We start from the raw sequence: 27216 nt of genomic DNA on the forward strand, positions 1-27216 counted from the left end.
AGAGACTGGGAGCGGGCAGTGTGAGGGAGAGAGAGTGGCAACCGGCAGTGTGAGGGAGAGAGAGAGTCGGAGCAGGCAGTGTGAGGGAGGGAGAGAGTGGAAGCGGGCAGTGTGAGGGAGAGAGAGAGTTGGAGCAGGCAGTGTGAGGGAGAAGAGAGAATGTGAGCGCGCAGTGCGAGGAGAGAGAGATTGCGATGGGCAGTGCGAGGGAGAGAGAGTGTGGCAACGGGCAATGTAAGGGAGAGGGAGAGTACGAGCGGCAGTGTGAAGGAGAGAGAGAGTGGGAGCGGGCAGTGTGAGGGAGAGAGAGAGACTGGGAACAGGCAGTGTGAGGGAGAGAGAGAGTGGGAGCGGGCAGTGTGACGGAGAGAGAGTGGGAGCGGGCAGTGTGAGGGAGAGAGACTGGGAGCGGGCAGTGTAAGGGAGAGAGAGTGGCAACCGGCAGTGTGAGGGAGAGAGAGAGTCGGAGCAGGCAGTGTGAGGGAGAAGAGAGAGTGTGAGCGCGCAGTATGAGGGAGAGAGAGAGTGCGAGTGGGCAGTGCGAGGGAGAGAGAGATTGCGAGTGGGCAGTGCGAGGGAGAGAGAGAGTGGCAGCGGGCAATGTAAGGGAGAGGGAGAGTACGAGCGGCAGTGTGAAGGAGAGAGAGAGTGGGAGCGGGCAGTGTGAGGGAGAGAGAGAGACTGGGAACGGGCAGTGTGAGGGAGAGAGAGTGGCAACCGGCAGTGAGAGGGAGAGAGAGTGGGAGCAGACCATTTGAGCGAGAGAGTGTGGGAGCCGGCTGTGTGGGGGAGAGAGAGGGTGGGCGCCGGCAGTGTGAGGGAGAGAGAGAGTGGGTCAGGCAGTGTAAGGGAGAGAGAGAGAGTGGGAGCGGGCAGTGTGAGGGAGAGAGCGAGAGTGGGAGCGGGCAGTGTGTATGAGAGAGAGAGATTGCGAGCGGGCAGTGTGAGGGAGAGAGAGTGGGAGCGGGCAGTGTGAGGGAGAGAGAGTGGGAGCGGGCAGTGCGAGGGAGACAGAGAGTGGGAGCAGGCAGTATGAGGGAGAGAGAGAGTGGGAGTGGGCAGTGCAAGGGAGAGAGAGAGTGGCAGCGGGCGATGTAAGGGAGAGGGAGAGTACGAGTGGCAGTGTGAAGGAGAGAGAGAGTGGGAGCGTGTAGTGCGAGGGAGAGAGAGTGGGAGCCGGCAGTGTGAGGGAGAGAGAGAATGGGTGTGGGCAGTGTGAGGGAGAGAAAGAGTGGGAGTGGGCAGCGTGAGGGAGAGAGAGAGTGGCAGCGGGCAGGTTGGGGGAGAGGGAGAGTACGAGCGGGCAGTGTGAGGTACAGAGTTGGAGCCGGCAGTGTGAGGGAGCGAGAATGGGAGTTGGCAGTGTGAGGGAGAGAGTGGGAGCGGACAGTGTGAGGGAGAGAGAGAGGGAATGTGCAGTGTGAGAGAGCGAGAGAGAGTGTGGGAGTCGGAAGTGTGAGGGAGAGAGAGACAGTGGGAGCGGGCAGTGTGATGGAGAGAGAGAGTGGGAGTGGGCAGTGTGAGGAAGAGAGAGTGGGAGCGGACAGTGTGAGGGAGACAGAGAGTGGGAGTGGGCAGTGTGAGGGAGAGAGAGGGAGTGGGCAGCGTGAGAGAGAGGGAGAGTGGGAGTGAGCAGTGGTAGGGAGAGAGAGTGGGGCTGGCAGTGTGAGGGAGAGAGAGAGTGGGAGCTGGCAGTGTGAGGGAGTGAGAGAGTGCGAGTGGGCAGTGCGAGGGAAAGAGAGAGTGGCAGCGGGCAGTGTGAGGGAGTGAGAGAGTGGGTGCCGGCAGTGTGAAGGAGAGAGAGAATGGGAGCGGACAGTGGAAGGGAGAGAGAGAGTGGGAATGGGCAGTGCGAGGGAGAGAGAGTGTGGGAGCGCGCAGTATGAGGGAGAGAGAGAGTGCGAGTGGGCAGTGCGAGGGAGAGAGAGATTGCGAGTGGGCAGTGCAAGGGAGAGAGAGTGGCAGCAGGCAATGTAAGGGAGAGGGAGAGTACGAGCGGCAGTGTGAAGGAGAGGGAGAGTGGGAGCGGGTAGTGTGAGGGAGAGACAGAGTGGGAGCGGGCAGTGTGAGGGAGAGAGAGAGTGGGAGCAGGTAGTGTGAGGGAGAGTGATAGTGGGAGCCGGCAGTGTGAGGGAGAGAGAGAGTGGGAGTGGGCAGCGTGAGGCAAAGAGAGAGAGTGGGAGCGGGCAGTACGAGGGAGAGAGAGAGTGGGAGTGGGCAGTGTGAGGGAGAGTGAGAGTGGGAGTGGGCAGCGTGAGGCAAAGAGAGAGAGTGGGAGCGGGCAGTACGAGGGAGAGAGCGTGCGAGTGAGCAGTGCGAGGGAGACAGAGAGAGTGGGAGCGGGCAGTGTGAGGGAGAGAGAGAGTGGGAGCGAGCAGTGTGAGGGAGAGAGAGAGTGGGACCGGGCAGTGTGAGGAGAGAGAGAGTGGGTGCCGACAGTGTGAGGGAGAGAGAGAGTGGGCGCCGGCAGTTTGAGGGAGAGAGTGTGGGCGCAGGCAGTGTGTGGGAGAGAGTGTGGGAGCCGGCATTGTGTAGGAGAGAGAGAGTGGGAGCGGGCAGCGTGAGGGAGAGAGAGTGGGAGCGGGCATTGTGAGGGAGAGAGAGTGGGAGCGGGCAGTGTGTAGGAGAGGGAGATGGGAGCGGGCAGTGTGAGGGAGAGAGAGTGGAAGTGGGCAGCGTGAGGGAGAGAGAGAGAGTGCGAGTGGGCAGTGCGAGGGAGAGAGAGAGTGGCAGCGGGCAGTGTGGGGGAGAGGAGAGTGGCAGCGGGCAGTGTGAGGGAGAGGGAGAGTACGAGCGGGCAGTGTGAGGTACAGAGTTGGAGCCGGCAGTGTGAGGTAGAGAGAGTGGGAGCGGGCAGTGTGAAGGAGAGAGAGAGTAGGAGCGGTCAGTGTGAGGGAGAGAGAGAGGGAGCGAGCAGTGTGAGGGAGAGAGAGAGTAGGAGCGGGCAGTATGAGGGACAGAGTGGGAGCGGGCAGTGTGAGGGAGAGAGACTAGGAACGGGCAGTGTGAGGGAGAGAGAGCGGCAGTGTGAAGGAGAGAGAGAGTGGGAGTGGGCAGCGTGAGGCAGAGAGAGAGAGTGGGAGCGGGCAGTATGAGGGAGAGAGAGAGTGGGAGCGAGCTGTGTGAGGGAGAGAGAGAGTGGGACAGGGCAGTGTGAGGAGAGAGAGAGTGGGCGCCGACAGTGTGAGGGAGAGAGAAAGTGGGAGCGGGCAGTGTGAGGGAGAGAGAGAGGGAGTGTGCAGTGTGAGGGAGAGAGAGTGGAAGCTGGCCATTTGAGGGAGAGAGTGTGTGAGCAGGCAGTGTGAGGGAGAGAAAGAGTGGGCGCAGGCAGTGTGAGGGAGAGAGAGAGTGGGAGCCGGCAGTGTGAGGGGTAGAGAGAGTGGGTGCAGGCAGTGTGAGGGGGAGAGGCAGAGGGAGCCGGCAGTGTGAGGGGTAGAGAGAGTGGGAGCCGGCAGTGTGAGGGGTAGAGAGAGAGTGGGAGCGGGCAGTTTGAGGGAGAGAGTGTGGGAGCAGGCAGTGTGATGGAGAGAGAGAGTGGGAGCGGGCAGTGTGAGGGAGAGAGAGAGTGGGAGCGGGCAGTGTGATGGAGAGAGAGTGGGAGCGGGCAGTGTGAGGGAGGGACAGTGGGAGCGGGCAGTGTGAGGGAGGGAGAGTGGGAGTGGGCAGTGTGAGGGAGAGAGAGCGGGAGCGGGCAGTGTGAGGGAGGGTCAGTGGGAGCGGGCAGTGTGAGGGAGGGAGAGTGGGAGTGGGCAGTGTGAGGGAGAGAGATAATGGGAGCGGGCAGTGTGTGGGAGTGAGTGAGCCAGTTATCCAAGATAGCGGAACAGGCACCTTCGGCCCCTTTTGCTCCAGGCTGGCCATATTCCTTTCTCTCTCTCTCCTGGTAGTATATACTTTCCTTCATTTCTGGAGTTCTGTTGAGAGACAACAGTGGTGATGGATTGTGGGAAATGTGCCAGTGGAGGTCGGTCCTGAGTGCTGTCAGATGACCATCTGGGGTGTGGATGTGGCTGTGGGCCTGAGCCTAACATGGTCAGAGCAAGCCCCCAGTGGGACCATTCGGTGCAGCCATTTTGGCGCGAGTGATTTGGTGTGGCCTGTTTGGCGCAGCCCATTTTGCTGCAGACCCATTCAAGCAAAGAACTGTTTTGGTGCAGACATACGGTTTCCAGCAGTTTGTACTTATTATTAAAATAAAATATAACCCATTAAAGAAGGTAGAAAGAGATACCGTCATTTCAAAGATAAAAGCATGAGCTGCTGAAACTGTAGAGGGAAGTTTACAAGTGATTAACGAGTGCCTAGAATACATGTCGGAAGCTTGCCAAGGAACGATGCCTAATAACAGAGCAATGAAGACAATGATTAGTTGGACAAGGAAAGAAATTGCTGCTTACCCAGTAATTCCAAGAAATTTAGAAGAACTTGTAATTCCAGATAGCTTTAAAACATATTCTGTTAATGAATATAATGAAGAACATTTTTTACTATCTTTACAGCAGTAGCACCACCTGCAGAATTCTTATATTTGGAAGAAAAAGGAATGTCGCGTTTCTGAAACAATCAAAAATGTTACATGTTGATGGAACATTCAAAATTTCCCCAGCTCTATTTTCACAAGTTTATGTTATTTTAGGGGAAATACATAAAGGTGTGTTCCTATTGTTGTGTGCTTTACTCCCAAATAAGTTACAACCAACAGATGATAAATTCTTTGAAATGGAAATTTCCTGGAAATACAGCCTGAATGCCACCCTGACATTATCAACTGTGACTTTGAACTTGCAAATTTCAAACGTTCAGCAGCATTTTCCTCCTGCAGAAACCCGGGGATGTTTTTTTCACCGGGCTCAAAATATGAGAAAACATCTTGCCAGTTTGGGACACTTGAGTAAGTATAACATTGACTTGGAGTTTTCTTTGAGAGCTAAAACGATAATTGGTTTTACATTTATTCCGATTGAAAACATTGAACATTTGGCTGATGCGCTTCCAGATGAACTGCAGCCGCTGCTGGGCTGGTTCGAGGATAACTATGTCGGTAGAAGATTACACAGAGGAAATGGTAGGTGTCCACCGCTTTTTCCAGTTGGAATGTGGAATTTATATAAAAGAACTTTAAACAATGTGGACAGAACAAACAATCATGCAGAAGCTGCTGACAGGAGATTATAATGTGAACTTGGAGTGAAACATCCAGTTATTAGGAAATTTATTGACAGTTCACGAAAAGTTCAGAGAGGAAGGGACATTTACTCTGAGCATCTTGTAGCAGGGCATGATATTCCGTTGAAATTACAGAAATTCAGGGAAGCAGACGCGAGAATACAAACACTCGGAAGAAGATTTAGTGAGAGAAATGATGTTGAGTATTTACGAGGGATTGCCCATAATTTTGAATAAACGTCATATTTTAGATTTTTCGTAATTAACTTGTTTCTTTCATATTTTTTCTTTTTAACATTTTTAGGAAAGAGAATAACATAATTTTTATTTTTATTGTTTTCATTAATGCTTTAACTAAGCCTGAAAAGGAATAAATATGAGCTGCACTGATATAGTTTTGCGCCTAAATGGGTCTGTGGTAAACGGGCTGCACCAAACAGGCCGCGCCAAATCGCTCAGCACCAAAATGGCTGCACCGAATGGTCCTAAACCTGAGCAATCCCCAAGTGTCGATGAGGGAGATACCCCCCACCCCAACCCCCAGCATCTGCAGCATCGAGAGCAGGGAGATGGAGGTTTCCCAAACAGCGGGCCCAAGCAAAGGGGATCAAGCCTTCACAGGGAGTGCACTTCAGAAACACTGGGCAACTTTTACTGTTATTACTTTATTGTTCCACTTAACACTGTAATGTTAACATTTAACTTTATTTCTTGATTATTCTACTTATACTAAGAAACACAGTAATGCTTTCCCTCTAACTTCGTTGTTGTATTACTATAAGTACCGTGTTTGATGACATTGTGCACATTTCACTGTACTCCTGTATCCCTGTACTTGAGAACATGTTTACATCTGAATCTAAATGCCAAACACCTTCTTCACTCCCCTGTCCCCCATGACTCCATTTCCAAACATCTATGAACCAGCAGTCCAAGGTCTCTTTGTTTAGTAACACTCCCCAGGACCTTACCATTAAGTGCATATGTCCCACCCTTAGTTGCCTTCCCAGAATGCAGCACCTCACGTTTATCTAAATTAAACTCCATCTGCCACTCCTCAGCCCAGTAACCCATCTGATCAAGGTCCCGTGGTACTCTGTGGGAAGTTTTGCTGTCCACTACATATCCAACTTTGGTGTCATCTGTAAAATTACTGACTCTACCTCCAATTTTTACATTCAAATCATTTAAATAAATGTCAAAAAGCGATGACCCACACTGCCTTCATCAATCCTGATTTGGAGGTGCCGGTGTTGGACTGGGGTGAACAACGTTAAAAATCACACAGCACCAGGTGATAGTCCAACAGGTTTATTTGGAAGCACTAGCTTTGGAGCAGCGCTCCATCAGGTGGTTGTGGAATATAAGATCATAAGACACAGAATTTATTGCAAACGTTTACTGTGTGATGCAACAGTATTATATATTGAAAAAGACCTGGATTGTTTGTTATGTTTCTCATCTTTTAGAATGGCCATGTTGTTTTCAGTTGTTTCATATGAAAATCCCAGAACTTTTTTTAAAAGTTACATTCTCAAGTGAACTTTACCAGTAGATGCCATGTCAGCTCAGGTAATGTATTGAAGGTGTGAGGTACCCTGTGTGAGGCTGTCTGTGCCCAGATGTTCAGACTGATTCTTTTTCTGAAAAAAAAGAATTTTCAGAATCTCACATGGTTTTTGAGCAAAATAAAATGTATTTCTGCAAGCACAAATTGCCCCCACATAGTTGTGTGCACGTGTGTGTGTGCGCGCGCGCGTGCTTGATTGTGTGTGTGTGTGCGTGTGCACGGTGGGAGGAGGGGGTGTTTGAGTGTCTGTGAGAGAGTGTGCGCATGTGTCTGAGTGTGAGTGTTAAAGCTGTATAAGTCTATAAGAGGGTGTGTGTAGGTGTGAGTGTGGGTGTGTATGTATGAGTGTATGAGAGAGAGCTTGTGTGTGAGGGAGGTTCTGCGTGAGTGTATGGGTCTGTAGGAGTGTGTGTGTGTGTGAGAGAGAGTGTGTGTAGTGCAGTGGAGTCACCTGGAGTGTGACATGACCCCAAAGTCTTAGTTGAGGCCATCCCCATGAGTACCAAACTTGGCTACCAGCTTCTGCTCGCCCACTTTGTGTTGTAGCTTGTCCTGAAGTCTATCTTGGAGGATGGTCAGCCAAAGGTCTGAGGTTGAATGTCCTGGACTGCTGAAATGTTCTCTGACTGGGAAGGAACACTCCTGTCTGTTGATTGTTGTGTGGTGTCTATTCATCCGTTGCCATAGCCTCTGCTCGGTTTGCCAATGTACCATGCCTCGGGGCATCTTTACTTGCAGCGGAGGAGATAGACCACATTGGCCGAGTCACACGATTACCTGCCATGTACCTGGTGAGTGGTGTTCATAAACCATGTCCAGGTCCTGTGTAGAGAAGTCTTGTTCAAACCTGAACTCAAGGATGTGCTCATAAGAACGAGATACGATGCTCAACTCATCAACCACCAGTTCCAAGGTGCCACAGCGAGAAACCGTAATGGCCTCCTCAGGTAATGGTGGTATTTGTTTCAACACTCTGATACGTCTTACAGCGCTCACTGTGACAAGATTGTATGGTGTTGTCCTGAAAGTCGGGCATGTTTGCTGCGAACATTGATTTGTTTGAGGTTTGATGGTTGTTTAAAGGTGAGAAGTGGAGGGGAAGAGAAGGTCTTGATGAGGTGCTCATCCTGACTGATAATGTGTTGCAGGCTGTGAAGAATATGGTGTAGTCTTTCAGCTCCCGGGAAGTACTGGGCAATGAAGGGTACCCTGTCAGTTGCTGCCTGTGTCTGTCTCCTGAGGAGGTCATTATGGTTTCTCGCTGTGGCACGTCGGAACTGGTGGTCGATGAGTTGAGCATCGTACCCTTTTATGAGGGCATCCTTGAGTACATCCAAGTGTAAATCACATTCCTCCTCATCTAAAAAGATCCTGTGTGTGCATAGGGCTTGTTCATAGGGGATGGCTGTTTTAATATGTTTCGGGTGGAAGCTAGAGAAGTGTATCATTTTGAAGTTATCCATGGTTTTGCAGTTCAGTGAAGTGTCCAAGAATGAGACAGATACTAAAGAGTCGTCTGTGGTGAGTTTGATAATGGGATGAAATCATTGATCTCACTGTGTAGTTGTTTCAGTGACTCCTCACCATGGGGGCAGTGGAAGGAAATGTCGGCAATATACCTGCTGTATAGTGATGGTTGGAGGTCCTGTGTAGAGAAGTCTTGTTCAAACCTGAACTCAAGGATGTGCTCATAAGAACGGGATACGATGCTCAACTCATCGACCACCAGTTCCAACGTGCCACAGCGAGAAACAGTAATGGCCTCCTCAGGAGACAGACACAGGCAGCAACCCACAGGGTACCCTTCATTGTCCAGCACTTCCCAAGAGCCAAAAGACTACACCATGTTCTTCACAGCCTGCAACACATTATCAATGAGGATGAGCACCTTCTCCATATCTCCACTTCGCGCCTTTAAACAACCACCAAAACCTCCAAAGAGATTCTTTAAGTAAAAAGGAGAAAGAATAACAAGTGACATGTGTGTGTAGAACCACAGGAGATGGGTGAGGTTCTCAATGAATATTTCTCCTCTGTGTTTTCCGTGGAGAAAAACATGAAGATTGGGAAGTTGGGGAAGTTAGTGGTGATATTTTGGAAATAGTTTGTTTCACAGTAGAGAAGGTGTTGGTTGTATTAGAATGTATGAAGGTGGATAAATTTCCTGGTCCTGGCCAATATTTCCAAGAGCACTGCAAGAGGTTAGAGAAGACATTATGGGGGCAAGTAAATATAATCCCAATCTACTCAGTCTTTCCTCAGAAGCCAAACCCCTCAACTCTGAAATCAACCGAGTGAACCTCCTCTGTACCCCCTCCAGTGCCAGTCCATCCTTTCACAAGGAGAGCAAAACTGTACACAGTACGCCAACTGTGACCTCACCAGCATCCTATACAGCTGCAACATAACCTCTCTGCTTTTAAACTCAATCCCTTTAGCAATGAAGGACAAAATTCCATTTGCCATTTTAATGGCCTGTTCCACCTGCAGACCAAGCTTCTGTGATTCATGCACAAGGACACCCAGGTCCCTCTGCACAGCAACATGCTGAAATTTTTTAACTATTCAAGTGTGGCGATCTCTCAGCCCGACATGGTGATCTCTCAGCCCAGCGTGGTGATCTCTCGGCCCAGCATAGTGATCACTTGGTCCAGCCTGAGGATCTCTTTGCCCACCATGGTGTTATCTCAGCCCAACATACCTATCTCTCTGCCCGGTGTGGTGATCTCTCAGCCCGGCCTACGGATCTCTCGACCCGGTGTGACCATCTCTCAGCCAGGTGTGGTTGACCCACAATGCTGGTAGGGAGGGAATTCCAGGATTCTGACCCAACGACTGTGAAGGAACAACGGTATATTTCCAAGTCAGGATGGTGAGTGGCTTGGAGGGGAATTTGCCGGTGATGTTCCCAGGTACTTGCTGCTCATTGTCCTTCGAGATAGAAACTGTCGTGGGTTTGGAAGGTGCTGCTAAAGATCTTTGGTGAATTGCTGTGGAGCATCTTGTAGATAGACACACTGCTGCTACTGATCACCGGTGGTGGAGGGATTGAATGTTTGTAGATGTGGTGCCAATCAAGTGGGTTGCTTGGTTCTGGATGGTGTCAAGCTTCTTGAGTGTTGTTGGAGCTGCACCCATCCAGGCAAGTGGGAAGGATTCCATCACACTCCTGACATCATATATTTTATGCAGCACTATTATTACTGTAAAAATAAAAAAAGTTTAATTTTTAAGTTTGTTCTTTCTTTCTACCTTCTTCTTAAGATTCTATGACTAGGTATTTGTCCCTAAGATAGTACATTGTGTGGTGACATTATACACTTCTCACTGTATTCCTGTACCTTTGTAATGAGTACCCGTGACAATAAAATCAAAATCAAATTACAGACAAAAGAAAGAAGAGTTGGAATAACAATTGGAAAACTTTGCAGAATAATAGGTTATTTATCTCATAAACAGCAACTGCTCCAAGAGCGTAACATCCCATAAACACATCCTTGGCACAGGCAAATTCAGTAAAATAGATTGTCTCACATGCAATTCTGGACAAGGACTGTAATAGTGTTGTTCAAGATTACATTTACTTTCAGTGTTCTGGAAACAGTTCAATATTTATTTATCCTTTTAAATCTTTCCTATTCATGTCCCTGTCCAAATGTCTCCGAAATGTTGGCAGCCCATTCCATACACACATCCCCTCTGCATGAAAATGTTGCTCCTCAGGTCCCTTTTAAATCTTTCCCCTCTCACCTTAAACCTGTACCATCTGGTTTTGGACTCCCCTGCCCTGGGGAAAAGACCTTGGCTATTCATCTTGTCTCTGGGCCCTCATGATTTTATAAAGCTCTGTACAAGAAGCTGTGTAAAAGATGCTGCATAAGATATTGTTGCATTTTGCCAGTGATGATATCGAAGCAGGGTAGAAGATGAAAGCCAGATTACCAGGAAACAGAGAATCAGAATAAAGGCTTCAGTTTCAGACTGGTAACTAGTGGAGTGTCACAGGGATCAATGCTGAGACCTCAACTATTTATAATCACATTAAACTACTGGGTTGAGTAAATGGGAAGGAAAAGGAACCTGGAGTATAATGTGGCTGTGGCGTGAGGTTGTTTGATTGACAGGAATAACAGAGAGCAGAACATGATTTAAAACGAGACAGACGACAGAATTCTGTAGGAGGGGGAATCAGCCTGTTCTTGTACAGGAATCTAAAAGAGTAGTATACAGGTACATCAAAGAGTTCGGTCGTCAGATGGAATATTGATTTTTAATGTAAGGGAGTAGTGTATAAAAGGAGGGAAGTCTTACAACCACACAGTCACTGTTCAGACCACACATTGAGTATTGCATTCAGTTTTGGTTTCCTTGACTAAAAGGATATACTTGTATTGGAAACAGTTCAGAGAAGTCTCAGTTCCTGGGAGGAAGGGATCCTTGTTTCAAATACCCAGTGACACTGGATTAGAAATGTTAACTCTCTTATCCCCCCACAGATGCTGCCTGACCTGCTGCGTTTCTCCGGTAGTTTCTTTCTTGTGTTTTCCAACACGATTCTATATCGAATAGTAAATATCCTGGAGTGAGTTACAGACTGAAATCTAATCAAGGGGTTCGGAGTAGTGATCTGACTGGAAAGACACTGGAGTTCTGAAAATATGATTGCACAGATATTTTTATCTCAATAGTATCCAGGGGAGAGGTCTTTTTAAAAGTAAAACTCAATAATCAAACTTCCATGTGCACTAGTCTGGGAAAGCCACATCTGGGACTGTATCCTCCAAGGTGGGTCTGTATCTCAGTGACCTGGAGCTGTTTCCTGGTTACTGCCTTTTCATAGCATCCCTGTTGCAGTGTTTTAAATGCAGGAAGAGCTCACTGAACAGAGAAAAACAAAGAACAATGCAGCACAGGAACAGGCCCTTCGGCCCTCCAAGCCTGTGCTGACACATTTTACCCTTCCATACTAAAACCGTCTTCATTTCCAGGATCCGTATCCCTCTATTCCCTTCCTATTTGTGTATTTGTCCAGGTATTCCCTTGAATGCTACTAATGTGTCTCCTTCCACCCCCTCCTCTGGCTGTACATTCCAGGCACTGACCACCCTTTGTGTGAAAAACGGGCCTTGCACATCTCTTTTAAACTTCCCTCCTTGTGGTTTGAACCTGTGTCCCTTGTAATTGACCCCTCCACCCTGGGAAAAAGCCTCATATTTCCACTTCATCCAATGTCATTCACAATCTTATAAACTTCTACTGGGTCAGCCCTCAATGCCTTGCATTCCAGTGAAAACAAATCCAGTCTATCTAACTTTTCTTCAAAATCCCCCAAACCAAGGCAACACCCTGGGAAACCTGTTCTGTACCCCCTCCAAAGCATCTATATCCTTCTTGTAGTCTGGTGATCAGAATTGGACACAATATTCCAAGTGCAGTCAAACTGAAGTTCTATAAAGCTTTAGCATAACTTTCCTGAAATCCATAGAATGCCGACAGTGTGGAAAGAGGCCATTTGGCCCAACAAGTCCACACCAATCCTGTGAAGAGTATCCCACCCTGACCCACTCCCCTCCCCTATTACTCTATATTTCCCCTGACTAATGCATCTAACCTACATAACCCTGAACACCATGGGCAATTTAGCTCAGCCATGTCACCTAACCTGCACATCTTTGAACTATTCATATACTCAATGCCCCTTCCGATGAAGGTAAACTTGCCATAGGCTTTTTTTACCCCCTTATCCACCAGCACTGCTACTTCAGGGATCTGTGGACCTGTACACCCAGATCCCTCTGCATGTTAATGTACTGAAGAGTTCTGCCGTTCACTGTATAATTTCCAACTGTACTTGACCTTCCCAAATGTATCACCTCACATTTGTCTGGATTAAGCTCCATCTGCCATTTTTCTGTCCATGCCTCCAACTGATCTATATACTGTTGTACCCTCTGACAATCCTCTTCAATATCTACAACTCCATCAATCTTTGTATCATCCCAATCTTTTTATCGTCTACAAACTTAGACCAGCCACGTATTCCTCCAAATTATTTATAAAGACCATGAACAGTAGAGATCCCAGCTCTGATCCCTGTGAACACTAGTCACAGCCCTCCATTCTGAAAAGCTTCCTCCATCACACCCCTCTGTCTCATATGATTGAGTCAGTTCTAAATAGGAAACTCCATCTTACCAGCTCAACCCCGATACCATGTGACTTCACCTTTTGTACCAGTCTGCCATGAGGGACCTTGTCAAAGGTTTTACTGAAGTCCATGTAGACAACATCAATTGGTTTTCCCTCATCAATCATTTTCATCATCTCCTTAAAAAACGTGGTCAAGTTAGGAAGGCACGACCTCTCCCGTACAAAACCATGCTGTCTGTCACTAATAAACCCATTTTCTTCTTAATGCAAATAGATCTTGTCCGTGTGAATCTTTTCCAATCATTTCCCTAACACTGACATAAGGCTCACAGGTCTGTAATTCCCAGGGTTATCCCTGCTACCCTTCTTAAACAATGGGACAACATTCGCTAGTCTCCAGTCCTCTGGGACCTCACCTGTGGCCAGAGAGAATACAGAGATGTCTGTCAATGCTGCAGCAATTTGTTCTCTTGTCTCCCTCAATATTCTGGGATCGATCCCATCAGGACCCAGGGACTTATTTACCTCAATACTTTTTAAGACACACAGAATGTTTCCGTGTCCGTGTTTAACCTGATGTCATGAGGCTTCATGGGGTCTGCCATCAATGCTGAGCACTTCCAGAGCACAGCCCTCTTGACTGTATCCCACGGAGCTGTTCCCTCTGCTGGCTCAGTCCTGCCAGTGGGACAGGACCTGCCCTGAGATGGTCACTGTGTTGTCTGGGACATTGTCTGTAAAGTGGGATTCTGTGAGTGTGACCATGTTCGATTGTTGCTCGATTAGTCTGAGAGGAATAGACTGCAGGGCAATTTCATGTTTTCTACAAGAAAGAGTTAACATGTCTTGATTTCTTTCAATTTTAAAATCAGGCCGGACCAAACTATCTTTTTCAGTTGAAGACAATTTAACTATTTTTCACTTCGATAAGCCGAGTACACAACTCAATTCAATAACTGCAGTAACCAGCTGGGTCACCTTCCCAACACACTGCCCGACCAAATACATTGAAAACGGCTTCGGAAAGGCCTGAATTCAAATATAGCGCTGCTGCACCTCACTGTCCCTCCAATAAAGAGTGAGTCAATGATGGGATCTGAAATCTGTCCAGAGAGCTTCCAAACTGGGTCCAGGCAGTTATTCAAATATCCCCTCACTCCAGACAATTCAGAACTATCTCAGAGAGGGTACAGAATATTCCCAAAGGGGAGAGGGACCAGCAGGATGTTGCTGTACACATTGGAACGCATGATACAGGATGGGAAAAGGACGAGGTTCTGGGGAGAGAAAATAGGAATTTAGGCAGGAACTTAAAAAGTCGATCCCCGAGGGTAGTTGTAGGAGGGGGATGAGGGTGTGAGTCCTTTTAGGGTAGAGAGTATGAGAAAGAATATCAGGCTTATATGATTTAACCAAATCAGAAATTATAGATGTACTTAATAAAACCAGAGGGGTGAGTAAACGGATTCCCGCGGCTGGGTTTTGAGATTTCACTCCCTATTGTCGGTCTCCTCCCTCATTCATTCCATTTCATGGAGGCGCGATTTGACAGTAACTTTCTTAAAGGGGACAGAGACCCCATTCAATCTGTATCTAACAGGTCCGTGCTGATGGAGACAACTTGTTTGGCTAGTAGCTTTAGGGAATGCTGAGTGACAAGAGAAAATGAGATTTCGCTCAAGAATAAGCAAGAAGCATATGTCAGATGTAGACAGCACGGATCGAGAGAATCCCTAGAAGAGTATAAATTCAGTAGAAGTATACATAAGAGGGAAATCAGAAAGTCAAAAAATGGGACATAAGATAGAGTTGGCAAACAGGGTTAAGGAGAATCCAAAGGGATTACATTAAGGAGAAAAAGGTAATTCAGGAGAGAATAGGTCCCTTTAAAGATCAGCAAGACCACCTGTGGAACTGCAGGAGATATGGGTGATGCTAAACAAATGTTTTACATAAGTGTTTCTTGTCAAGAAGAAGATGGAATCAAGAGAATTTGGGGAAATAAATAGTGACATCTTGATAAATGTCCACATTACAGAGGAGGAGGTGCAGGACATCTTAAAACATATTAAGGTTGGTAAATCCACAGAAACTGTTCAGGTGTACCTTGAACTCTGTGGGAATCTAGAGAAGTGATTGCTCTGCCCCTTGCTGAGATATTTGTATCATCTGTAGTCACAGGTGAGGTTCCAGAAGACTGGAGGTTGGCTAATGTGGTGCCATTATTCAAGAAATGTGGTAAGGAGAGACAAGAGAACTATAGACCGATGAGTCTGACATTGCTGGTGGGCAGCATGTTGAGGGGGGATCCTGAGGGACTGGATTTACATATATTTGGAAAGGCAAGGGCAGATTAGGGATAGTCAACATGGGCATTGTGGGTGGGAAATCATGTTTCACTAACTTAATGGAGTTTTTTGAAGAAGTAACAAAGAGGATTGATGAAGGCAGAGCGGTGAACATGATCTATAAGTACTTCGGTAAGGCGTTCAACAAAGTTCTGCATGGTAGATTGGTGAGCAAGATTAGGTCACATGGAACACAAGGAGAACTAGCCAGTTGGATACAGAAGGTTGGAGATGAAGGGTGGTGATAGAAGGTTGCTTCTCCAGAAGACTGGAGACCTGTGACCACCAGTGTGACACAGCGATTGAAGCTGGGTCCACCATGTTTTGTCATTTATAAAAATGATTTGGATGTGAACATGGGAGGGATAATTAGTAAGTTTGTAATGACACCAAAATTGGAGGTGTAGTGGACTGCGGAGAAGATTCCCTCAGAGTACAACAGGACCTTGATCAGATGGGTTGCTAGGCTGGGGAGTGGCAGATAGAGTTAAATTTAGATAAATGTGTGGTGTTGCATTTTGGAAAGGCAAGTCAGGGTGGGACATATGCAGTTAATGGTAAAGTACTGGGGAGTGTTGCTAAACAGAGCCCTTGGAGCGCTGGTTCATAGATGTTTGAAAATTGAGTCACAGGTAGACGGGGTAATGAAGAAGGTGTTTGGTATTTAGATATAGACTTAAGCTTTATTGTCACATGTACAGTGAAATGTGTACAATCTGATCAAGCACGGTGCCATCTCAGGTACGAAGGTACCTTACTACAAGACGTAGGTGCACGTAGAAACGCAAAAAACTGAGAAGGAAAGCATTGCTGTGTTTCTTTTATTGGTCAGTGCATTGAGTATGGGAGTTGGGACATCATGTTGTGGCTGTGAAGGACATTGGTTAGCCCACTATTGGAATGCTGCTTTCGAATCTGGTCTTCCTCCGAGAGGAAGGATGTTGTGAAATGTAAAATGGTTCAGAAAACATTTACAAGGATGTTGCCAGGGTTGCAGGGTTTGAGTTATATGGAGAGGCTGAATAGGCTGGGGCTATTTTCCCTGAAACGTCAGAGGCTGAGGGGTGACCTTATAGGGATTTATAAAATCAGGTATGGCAGGGATAGAGTAAATAGACTATGTCTATATTCCAAGTGATAGGAGTCCAAAACTAGAGGTCATAGGTTCAAGGTTCAAGGGGAAAGATTTAAAAGGGACCTAAGGTGCAGTTTTCTTCTTGCAGAGAGTGATGTGTGTAAGGAATGAGCTGCCAGAGGAAGTGGTGAAAGCAAGCTTTATTACAACATTTAAAAGGCACCTGGATGGGTATATTAATAGGAAGGGTTTAGAGGGGTGTGGGCCAAGTGCTGGTGAACGGAACTAGATTAATTTAGGATATTTGTTCAGCATGAATGAGTTGAACTGTAGGGTCTTTTTCCATGCTGTACATCTCTATAATTTTATAACAACTCGGAAATACATGGGGTAGACTGACTAAGTACTGGCACAGGGCTGACCTAAACATTTTTCAACATTTAGTCAAATGACCTGCCAATAACCATGCCTCATGGTTTTCTCTATACTGATGACTTAGAGTCATAAACGTGTACAACGCCGAAACAGACCCTTCCATTAAAGCCATCCTCCCAGAACAGATCTGGTCCCATTTGTCAGCATTTGGCCCTTATCACTCTAAACATTCCTTATTCAAATATCCATCCAGATGCTTTCCAAGATGCTATAATTGGGGAAGAGTTCCCTGGAGGATGAATGCCTCATATTCTGCCTTGGGAGCCTGCAGCCACTCGGGTTAAAATGTGGATTTCAACAGTTTCCTCATTTACCCTCCCCCGATATTATCCCAGTCCCAAGCCTCCAACTCAGCACCGCCCTCCTGACCTGTCCATCACCTTTCCCATCTGTCTGCTCCACCCCACAGCCCCCTGACCTTTACACCTTCTCCCTCACCTTCACCAACCTATCGCTTTCCCAGGTCAAGCAGCATCTGAGGAGTCAGAGAATGTTGATTCTCCTACTCCTCAGATGCTGCGTGACCTGCTGTGCTTTTCTAGCACCCCACTCTCAACTCTGATCTCCAGCATCTGCAGTCTTCACTTTCTCCATGCTGTTAGGCAGAGTCATGCTACTGTGTACCACAGGAGAGTCATGACTGGTCGAGTCCCATAGAGACAAATGTAACCCATTGGGTCATTGTTTCTGGAAGGTTTATTCTTCTCGAACAATTCTGCAGGGTTAGTGGTTTGACCAGACCCTCCCACATACCATTTTCTGTTGTCTCCATGATGTAGGTTAGAAGTGGATGGAAGGCAGACTGTTTGTTGACTTCACATCACACATTCTGGAATAAAATGATGCTGTGATTTTGTAAAATGTCAGATTGCGAGGGAGTTGGGGAACAGATAGCTGGGCCTTTCACTGAGATATTCGTATAATTAACAGCTAAGGCTGAGGTGCCAGAAGACTGGACAGTGGCTACCATTGTGCTATTATTTAAGAAAGGTGGTAGGGTAAAGCTGGGGAACTATAGATCTGTGAGTCTGCTGTCAGTGGTGGGTATGTTTTGAGAAAAAAGAAGTTAAAAAGGTACATGAAGAGGGACAGGTTGTTTATACATGGAGCTTATGGAGAGGCCTGGATATGGATGGCTCTGGAGAGTTTTTTTTGTATCTGGACAGTGAAAACTGAATGGGTGGATTATTTGAGAAGGAATTGTCTTTTTCATTTGTTCAGTTAAGTGTTTGATTTCTTTTTAGTGTTTTTACTTTTTTTGCATGCTTCATTTTAAATCTCTGGGTAAGGAAAGGTATTTAATTTTATATATAAGGCGCTACTGAGAGCTTCTTCTTTTTAAGGATTAATATTACTGAGGGCCTGCAAGAGACATTGAGGTGTGATGACCACTAGATTTCGAGGGGTGTAATCACAGCACGATCATTCAGATCGATAACTGCCCGTCAGGAAGGGTATGAAGGTGGTTTTCGAAATCTCCTATGGCTATTCCTCTCTCAAACAGATATTCTGTTTTGGGTATCATTCAATGGGAAAAATAGGAGGGGTTGTCAGATCTTGGGCACTAAGAGTGAATCTTATGTTAATTCGGTTTGTCAAGATTTAAAAGATTAATATTTTTTGGGAACTCACCTGCGAGGGGCACAGACAGGAGATTCTGCGGGAGTGAGTGTGAATCTAGGATAGTACGTTGCTTTTCTGGTGCCAGGGTGAAGGATGTCTCAAAATGTTTGATGCAGATTGTCAAAGGGAAGAGTGAGAAGCCGGAAGTTGTTGTGCACATCGGTAAGAATGACATTGTTCAAGAAAGGGTTGAAGAATTACAGAGTGAGTGTAAAAGGTTAGGTAGATGGTTAATAAACAGAATATGAAAAGTAGTAATCTCTAGTTTACTTCTGGTGCCAAGTTCTAACGAGGGAAGGAATAAGGGGATAGGGCAGATAAATCAATGGTTGAAGAGGTGCTGCAATGTGCAGGGATTCAGTTACTTGGATCGTTAGGATCTCTTCTCAGACAGAAGAGATTTCAAAAGGATGGGGTTCGCCTGAACTATAAGGGGACCAATGTCCTGGTGCGGAGATTTGCCAGTTCAATATTAGGAGCTTGTAAACATTTAGAGAGGTGGGTGGGGGCTTCCTAAGTAACATTGAAAATGGAAAGAAAGATGGCAATGGTTCTGAATCACAAAACAGCAAGATATTTAGAAAAGACAAACAAGAACAAGTCAGAACAGAGAAACTCTGAACACTTAAACTGCATTTATTTCAATGCAAGAGGCCTTATTGATAAGGCTGATGGACTCAGGGCATGTAAGGGAACTTGGGACTGGGATGTCATCGCTATTACAGAACTTGACTGAGGAATGGAGAAGAGTCGACAAGTGTGGTGCTGGAAAAGCACTGCCGGTCAGACAGCATCCAAGGAGCAGGAGAGTAGCTCTTCACCAGAAATGAGGTGATGACCCACAGGAAAGATAAATGGGAGGGATCTCGGGCTGGGGGCAAGGGAGCTGGGAATGTGATAGGGCGATGGAGGAGGGGGGGGTAATGGTGATAGGTCAGAAAGGAGGGTGGAGCGGGATAGGTGGGAAGGAAGATGGATAGGTAGGACAGTTCAAGAGGGGTGTGCCAAGTTGGAATGTTGGATCTGGGATAAGGTGGCGGGGGGAATGAAGAAACCGAGGAAATCTACATTGATCCCGTGTGGTTGGAGGGGCCCAAGGTAGAAGATGAGGCTTTCTACCTCCAGGTGGTTAGAGTTTGGCAAACACTTTAACTCCCCCCCCCCCACCCCCCCACCCCGACTCCTACTCTGCCAAGGATATATCAGTACTGGACCTCCTCCACCGCCAAACTCCAGCCACCCGAAATCTGGAGGAAGAATACATTATCTTCCTCCTTGGGACCATCCAACTACACGGGATCAATGTAGATTCCACCAGCTTCTTTATTTCACCTCCCCCCTCCTTATCATCGAGCCAACCATCCAACCAGGCACCACCCTCTGGAACTGTCCAACCAGTCCATCTTCGAATGGGAAGGGATTTAAATTTTCTCAACATTGATTCAGATTGCCAGAGTGTTAAACAGTTTTGATGGTGAAGGATTTGTTAAATTGCAAGAAAATTTCCTTTGTCAAGATATAAATGTTCCTGCTAGAGAAGGATCAAAACTGAACTTCTCTTGGGAAATAAGACAGACCAAGTGACTGAGTGTTAGTCAGGGAACACTTTGGGACCAGTGATCATAAAACTATCAGTTTTAAAATTGTTTTGGAAAGGAACAGGTCTTCCATAAAAGTTAAAGTTCTTAATTAGAGTAAGACAAATTTTAATACTATGAAACAAGAACTTTCAGAAGTTGATTGGAGTAGACTGGTCACAGGTAAAAGGAACCAGGAGGAAGTGAGGATGGTAATGCTGGAGATCAGAGTCACGAGTGTGGTGTTGGAAAAACACAGCAGGTTTCCTACTCGTGGGATGCTGCCTGACTTGCTGTGCTTTTCCAGCACCACACTCTCGACTCTGTTTGCAGGTAAAAGGATGACTGACAAGTGGGAGGCCTTCAAAAGTATGATAACAAGAGTCCAGAAACATTCTGTTCCTGTTAGAGTGAAAGGCAAGGCTGATAAGATTAGGGAACAATGGATGAATAAAAATGTTGAAGTTCAAGTCAAGAATGAAAAAAAACTATCAGAGATAATTGGGATGAACTGAATGTCTTGAAGAATATATCGAGTGAAGAGACATCCTTAAGAAGGAAATGAGGAAGGCAACGAGGGGACAGGAGATAGTCTTGGCAGATAAGGTAAAGATAATCCAAAGAGATTCTGGAAATACATTAAGAATGAGGGAGCAACTGGAGAGAGATAGGATCCCTTAAAGATCAACAAGGTTGTCTTTGTGTTGAACCTCAACAGATGGAAGGGATATAAATGAATAATTCTGTTTTACTGTTGGGAAGGAATTGGATGCGAGAGAAATCAGGGAAACAAATACTGATGTTTTGGAAACAGTTTACAGTACAGAAGAGGAAGTGCTGGAGATCTTAAAAAACATAAAGACAGATAAACCTCCAGAACCTGATCAAGTGTGTCCTAGGACACTGTGGGAAGTTAGAGAGAAAATTGCAGGGCCCCTAGCAGAAATATTTGTATCATCAATAAACACAGGTGAAGAACTGGAGGACTGGGGTGTGGCGAATACACCATTGTTTAAGAAGGGATGTGAGGAGAAGCCTGGGAACGATCGACCCGTGAGTCTCACTTCGGTGGTGGGCACGTTTTTGGAGATGATTCTGAAAGATAGGATTTACACAGGGTGGAGAGGAAAGGATTGATTCGAGATGGTCAATATGGTTTTGTGTGAGGAAAATCATGTCTGACACACTTAGTTAGGTTTGTTTTCTGGAAGTAACAAAAAACAATGAGGAAAGAGTGATTGATGGTGTTTGCTTGGCCTTTAGCAAAGACTTTGACAAGGTTAGACTAATTAGTAAAGTTAGATCACATGGGATTCAGGGTGGGCTTGCCAATTGGATATGTAGAATATAGAACATAGAACAATACTGCGCAGAACAGGCCCTTCGGCCCACGGTGTTGTGCCGAACATTTGTCCTAGCTTAAGCACTTATCCATGTACCTATCCAATTGCCGCTTAAAGGTCACCGATGATTCTGACTCTGCCACTCCCATAAGCAGTGCTGTCATGCCCCCACCACTCTCTGGGTAAAGAACCTACCCCTGATATCGCCCCATACCTTCCACCCTTCACCTTAAATTTATGTCCCCTTGTAACACTCTGTTGTACCCGGGGTAAAAGTCTCTGACTGTCTACTCTATCTATTCCCCTGATCATCTTATAAACCTCTGTCAAGTCACCCCTCATCCTTCGCCGTTCCAATGAGAAAAGGCCTAGCACTGTCAACCTATCCTCGTACGACCTATTCTCCATTCCAGGCAACATCCTGGTAAATCTCCTCTGCACCCTCTCCAAAGCTTCCACATCTTTCCTAAAATGAGGTGACCAGAACTGCACACAGTACTCCAAATGTGGCCTTACCAAGGTCCTGTACAGCTGCAACATCACCTCACGACTCTTGAATTCAATCCCTCTGCTGATGAACGCTAATACACCATAGACCTTCTTACAAGCTCTATCCACCTGAGTGGCAACTTTCAAAGATCTATGAACATAGACCCCAAGATCCCTCTGCTCCTTCACCTTACTAAGAACCCTACCATTCACCCTGTATTCCGCATTCTTATTTGTCCTTCCAAAGTGGACAACCTCACACTTCACAGGGTTGAACTCCATCTGCCACTCCTCAGCCCAGCTCTGCATCATATCTAAGTCCCTTTGCAGCCGACAACAGCCCTCCTCACTATCCACAACTCCACCAATCTTCGTATCATCTGCAAATTTACAGACCCACCCTTCGACTTCCTCTTCCAAGTCATTAATAAAAATTTAGAAACAGCAGAGGAATTCCACTTGTAACTGGGCTCCAGGCTGAATATTTAACATCTACCACCACTCTCTGACTTCGACCGGTTAGCCAGTTCTCTATCCAACTGGCCAAACTTCCTACTATCCCATGCCTCCTGACTTTCTGCATAAGCCTACCATGGGGAACCTTATCAAATGCCTTACTAAAATCCATGTAACTGGCTTTACGGTAGGAGACAGCAGGTGATGGTGGATCATTGTTTTTCAGACCAGAGGACTGTGACCAATGGTGTTCCACAGGGAGCGGTACTGGCTCCACTTCTGTTTGTCATTGAAATGAATGATTTAAATGAGAATATCCGAGGCATGGTTAGTAAGTTTGTGGATGACACCAAAATTGGTGAAACAGACAGTGAAGAATGCTACCCGAGATTACAAGGAGATCTTGATCAATTGGGCTAAAGGGCTGAGGGATGGCAGATGGAATTTAATTTGGATGAACATGAGGAATTGCTTGTGGTAATACAACCAAGAACAGGACTTACTGGTAGGGCCCTGGGTAGTGTTGCAGAGCGGAAAGAGCTCGGGGTTCAGGGACATATTTCTTTGAAGTTTGCATCATAGGTAGACAGGGGAGTTAAGGAGGTATTTAGCACACTTGCCTTCATTACTCCTATACTCAAAGGTCTGTGCAATGTCAGAACTGACATTATATTGAAGTTCTACAGGGCATTGGTGAGGCCTCTTCTGGTTTAATATATGCAATTCTCATTATTTTGTGATAGGAAGGATATTTTGAAACTGGAGAGGGTTCAGTAAATATTTACCAAGATGTTGCCAGGAATGGAGGGTTTCAGATAAAAACATGGACTGGAAAGGTGAGGACTTTTTTCACTGTTGTATTGGAGGTTGAGGAGTGACCTTATTGATGTTTAAAAAACCTTGAGGTACATAGATAAGGTGAATGACAAGGGTCTTTTCCCTCGGGTGGGGAGTTCAAACCAAAGGGGTATATTTTTAAGGTGAGAGGAGAAAGATTGAAAAACGACATGAGGGGCAAAATCTTTAGTAGTTTCGGATTAGAATGAACTGCCAGAGGAAGTGCTGGATGCAGATACAGTTTCAATGTTGAAAATACCTTTGGATAAGTTCATGAATAGGAAAGGTTTAGAGGGATATGGGCCAAGTGCCGGCAGTTGGGAATAGTTTAGTTTTGGAACATGGTCAGTGTGGCCTGATTGGTCCGAAGGGTCTGTCTCCGTGCTGGATGACTCTATGACTCCATGACATTATGGTACGGAGTCAAAAGACAAGATAGTCTCTGCACACGCTCACTTTGTCCTCCAGAGCAGGGGCTGGGACACAACACGGGGGAAGGGTATTGTTGACGAATGGAGATACTGAGGGGCTTTTATCTGCAGTGGGTGTATAATGGAGGAACAACAGGGGGACAGTTCAGGATAAATGGAGCTGCACAAGGGAGAGCAATTAAACAGGGGCCATGGAGGAGGACAGCTAAATTTGCAGTGGGGGGCGGGGGGTTGTCCAAAATTGAACGGGGGGTGGGGTGCAGATTCAGGATTGAAAGACAGAAATCAAGAAGAGAGGGGAAGACAGAGAGAGAATGAGAGAAGAAGAAAGAGAGCAAGAGAGTGGGAAAGAACATAGACAAAGGAAGAAGGAAGAGAGAAAAAGAGGAAAGGAGAGTCTGTCAGGAGAGAGAGAGAGAAAGATAATGTGAGAGAGAAAGGTTGAGAGGGAGAGAGATATATGAAGTGATACAGACAGTGAGTGAGAATCAGAGGCAAAGAGAGAGACAGAGAGAGGGAAAAGAGGAAATATCAGACAGGTACAAACAGGAGATAAGGAAAGATGTGGCGAGATTAAAGAGTTGATATTCACCATTCTGGTTGGTCTGAGCTCTCTTGATGGTCTCTCATACTTCCTCCCTCCCATTTGGGACAGACTCTGCTCCAGGGGCTGGCTTTAGGAGGGGCTGGTTCAGGGAGGGGGTGAGGTTAAAGGATCAAAACTGGGATTGAGATTCAAATACTCCCCACACTCTCTCACACACAGACAGACAGAAACACACCGATACTCACCCCCTGCTTCGTGCGCATGGTGAAAGTGACAATGACTGCCAGAAACTGTTTGAAATATCCGCAGCTCTCTCACTCAGAGATCCTTCTCTGCCCAAGTCCCAGCTTCCACTACCCAGGGCATACCTCCCACAGGGATGGAGCACAGTCAGAGCCATCTCAGTGGTTTAGAGGGGGGAGAGAGGGAGGAGGTGTGAGAGAATGCAGCAGGGAAACAGTTTCATCCAGTCTGCCTTTGTCTACTCCTGCTTTGCATTTTATAGTCTTGGAATGAAAGCCAAATGTATTTTCAAAATGATCCAAATCCTTTTGTCTTTGGGGTTTCCTATTGATTATTGTAAAAAATTCCAACATGCGACTGCCAGGAATCTAACCCAGGTCACCTGCTTGGAAGACAGCTACACTAACCACGATAGCACCATCACCGTGCACTTTACCACAACACAGTCCCCAAACATAGTTAAAACGACCTTTATCATGACAAATTAAACAGAGGTAATGTTGATTCACTGAATGTGATATTGGGTCAGGTGACAATAACTAATATGAAGAGGTAGATGTGAAGAAGCATCTGAAATCGGAGAGGGAGCTGGGTCATTGGGCGGGTGCAGGGAGGGAGTCCAGAAATCCCTCTGGTTGGGCTTCGATTCCCCTGGCAACGCTTCAGCTGGTTCATCGAAAGGAACAAATAAAGAAACGGAATGATATCAGAGAAATATTTTCGTACAGACTGCCTTTGACTTCCTCTGCTTCCAGAGATGGTAATGTGGGATATAGGTAAAGTAGTGTTACTTCTGCAATCATAATTACTTATGCAAGGTAAATGAACTCACACCAGTGTGTAATTGTTTCAACCAAGAGCTGAGTCAACAAGAATGAAAACTATGTGAAGGAAATAGATAATTGTTTTTATATTAGCTAAAATGTGCATACAAGAATGAAATGTGCCTGCAAACAATAGTAGATGTTCCAGACAAATAGATAAGGTGCTGTGAGGGGAGGAGGTTCAGCTTGATATACCTGTACAAACAGTAGTTATAATCATCTATTTCCCGATTCTGCAAAAACAAGAACAAACCACAATCAAGAAGTCATGAGGTCATAAGGTCATAACAAGTGAGGGAAACAAAAGATAGTGAAGGAGGATATACCTAACGATGGACCACAGCAGGATGTGGTCAAACAGCCTTGTGAGGCCAGAAATAAGCACTTTGTCACAGACAAGGCCGGATAAGGCAAGAGATAAACAAGAGTCATGGGCACCGGTCTGAGAGAGGTGGGAGATGTAAACATGGGAGGAGAGAATAGGAACAAATTACATAAATACTAAGTACTAGTTGAATTCAGTGTGTGTGTGTGCCTGCCGTTGTACACAGTTGACACCACACCCATCTTGCAAGAGTGAAATAAATGACACTACTGATTCAGATCTTGTCTCCGACTGAAATTATTGAAGCGAGTGAGCTTCGTTTCTCACAATTGGGGGCCGTCCGGGATATTCTTCCATTGCCGGGGGGAGTGGCTGGTCCTGGACACTGGGAAGACACGTCCCGTTCCCGATTGAGGAAGGGTCTCGTGTCCCAGTTTGGTCCACTCCATTGGGCGACTGGTACGAATCTCACAAGAGAGACATCTGAGTCAGACAGTGAAAGGAGGTTGATAGGAAATACGGCAAAAAGGGGCCTAGCAACTCTGTGCACAGACCAAGGTAAGAAAATTGACTTTTAAGTACTGCCTTGGTGGCTGGGATTGAGTTCTAGTAGTTCATAAGGGAATAACAAAGGAACTCAATATGGGCTGTGCTGTGGGTAAGGAAAAAGCCTCCGGGAAAACAAAGGAAAAAGGCAATGGAAATGGAGATGGAGTCCCTTACAACATACCTGCAGAAAGTCCGTTGGGCAGGACGTTGTGGAATTGGAAAAATATTACTTGTACAAGGGAAAAAGATAGGAAAAAGATGATTAAATTGGAAAGGTGCAGTCACCTTGTTGGGCGTTTATTATAGGCCCCCCAATAGCAGCAGAGATGTGGAGAAACAGATTGGGAAACAGATTTTGGAAAGGTGCAGAAGCCACAGGGTCGTAGTCATGGGCGACTTCAACTTCCCAAATATTGATTGGAAGCTCTTTCGATCAAGTAGATTGGATGGGGCGGTGTTTGTGCAGTGTGTCCAGGAAGCTTTTCTAACGCAGTATGTAGATTGTCCAACCAGAGGGGAGGCCATATTAGATTTGGTATTTGGTAATGAACCGGGACAAGTGGTGGGCTTGTAAGTGGGTGAACATTTTGGTGATGGTGACCACAATTCTGTGACTTTCACCTTGGTTATGGAGAGAGATAGGTGCGCACAACAAGGAAGTTTTTACAATTGGGGGAAGGGAAATTACGATGCTGTAAGACAGGATTTGAGGAGCATACGTTGGGAGCATAGGCTGTCAGGGAAGGATGTGGTGGAAATGTGGAACTTTTTCAAGGAGCAGATACGACGTGTCCTTGATATGTATGTACCGATCAGGCAGGAAAGAAATGGTCGTGTGAGGGAGCCTTGGTTGACGAGGGAGGTTGAATGTCTAGTAAAGAGGAAGAAGGAGGCTTACATAAGGTTGAGGAAACAGGGTTCAGACAGAGCAGTGGAGGGATACAGGATAGCCAGAAGGGACCTGAAGAAAGGGATTAGGAGAGCTAAGAGAGGGCATGAAAAATTCTTGGCGGATAGGATCAAGGATAACCCCAAGGCATTCTATGCGTATGTGAGAAACCTGAGAATGACGAGAACGAGGGTAGGTCCGATCAAGGACAGTGGTGGGAGACTGTGTATTGAGATAGGAGAGGTCTTGAACAAGTCCTTCTCTTCAGTATTTACGAACAAGAGGGACCGTATCGTTGAAGAGGAGAGTGTGAAACGGACTGATAAGCTAGAAGAGATA

Source organism: Chiloscyllium punctatum, chromosome 29 (assembly GCF_047496795.1).
Source record: "Chiloscyllium punctatum isolate Juve2018m chromosome 29, sChiPun1.3, whole genome shotgun sequence".
NCBI classification, from domain to species: Eukaryota; Metazoa; Chordata; class Chondrichthyes; order Orectolobiformes; family Hemiscylliidae; genus Chiloscyllium; species Chiloscyllium punctatum.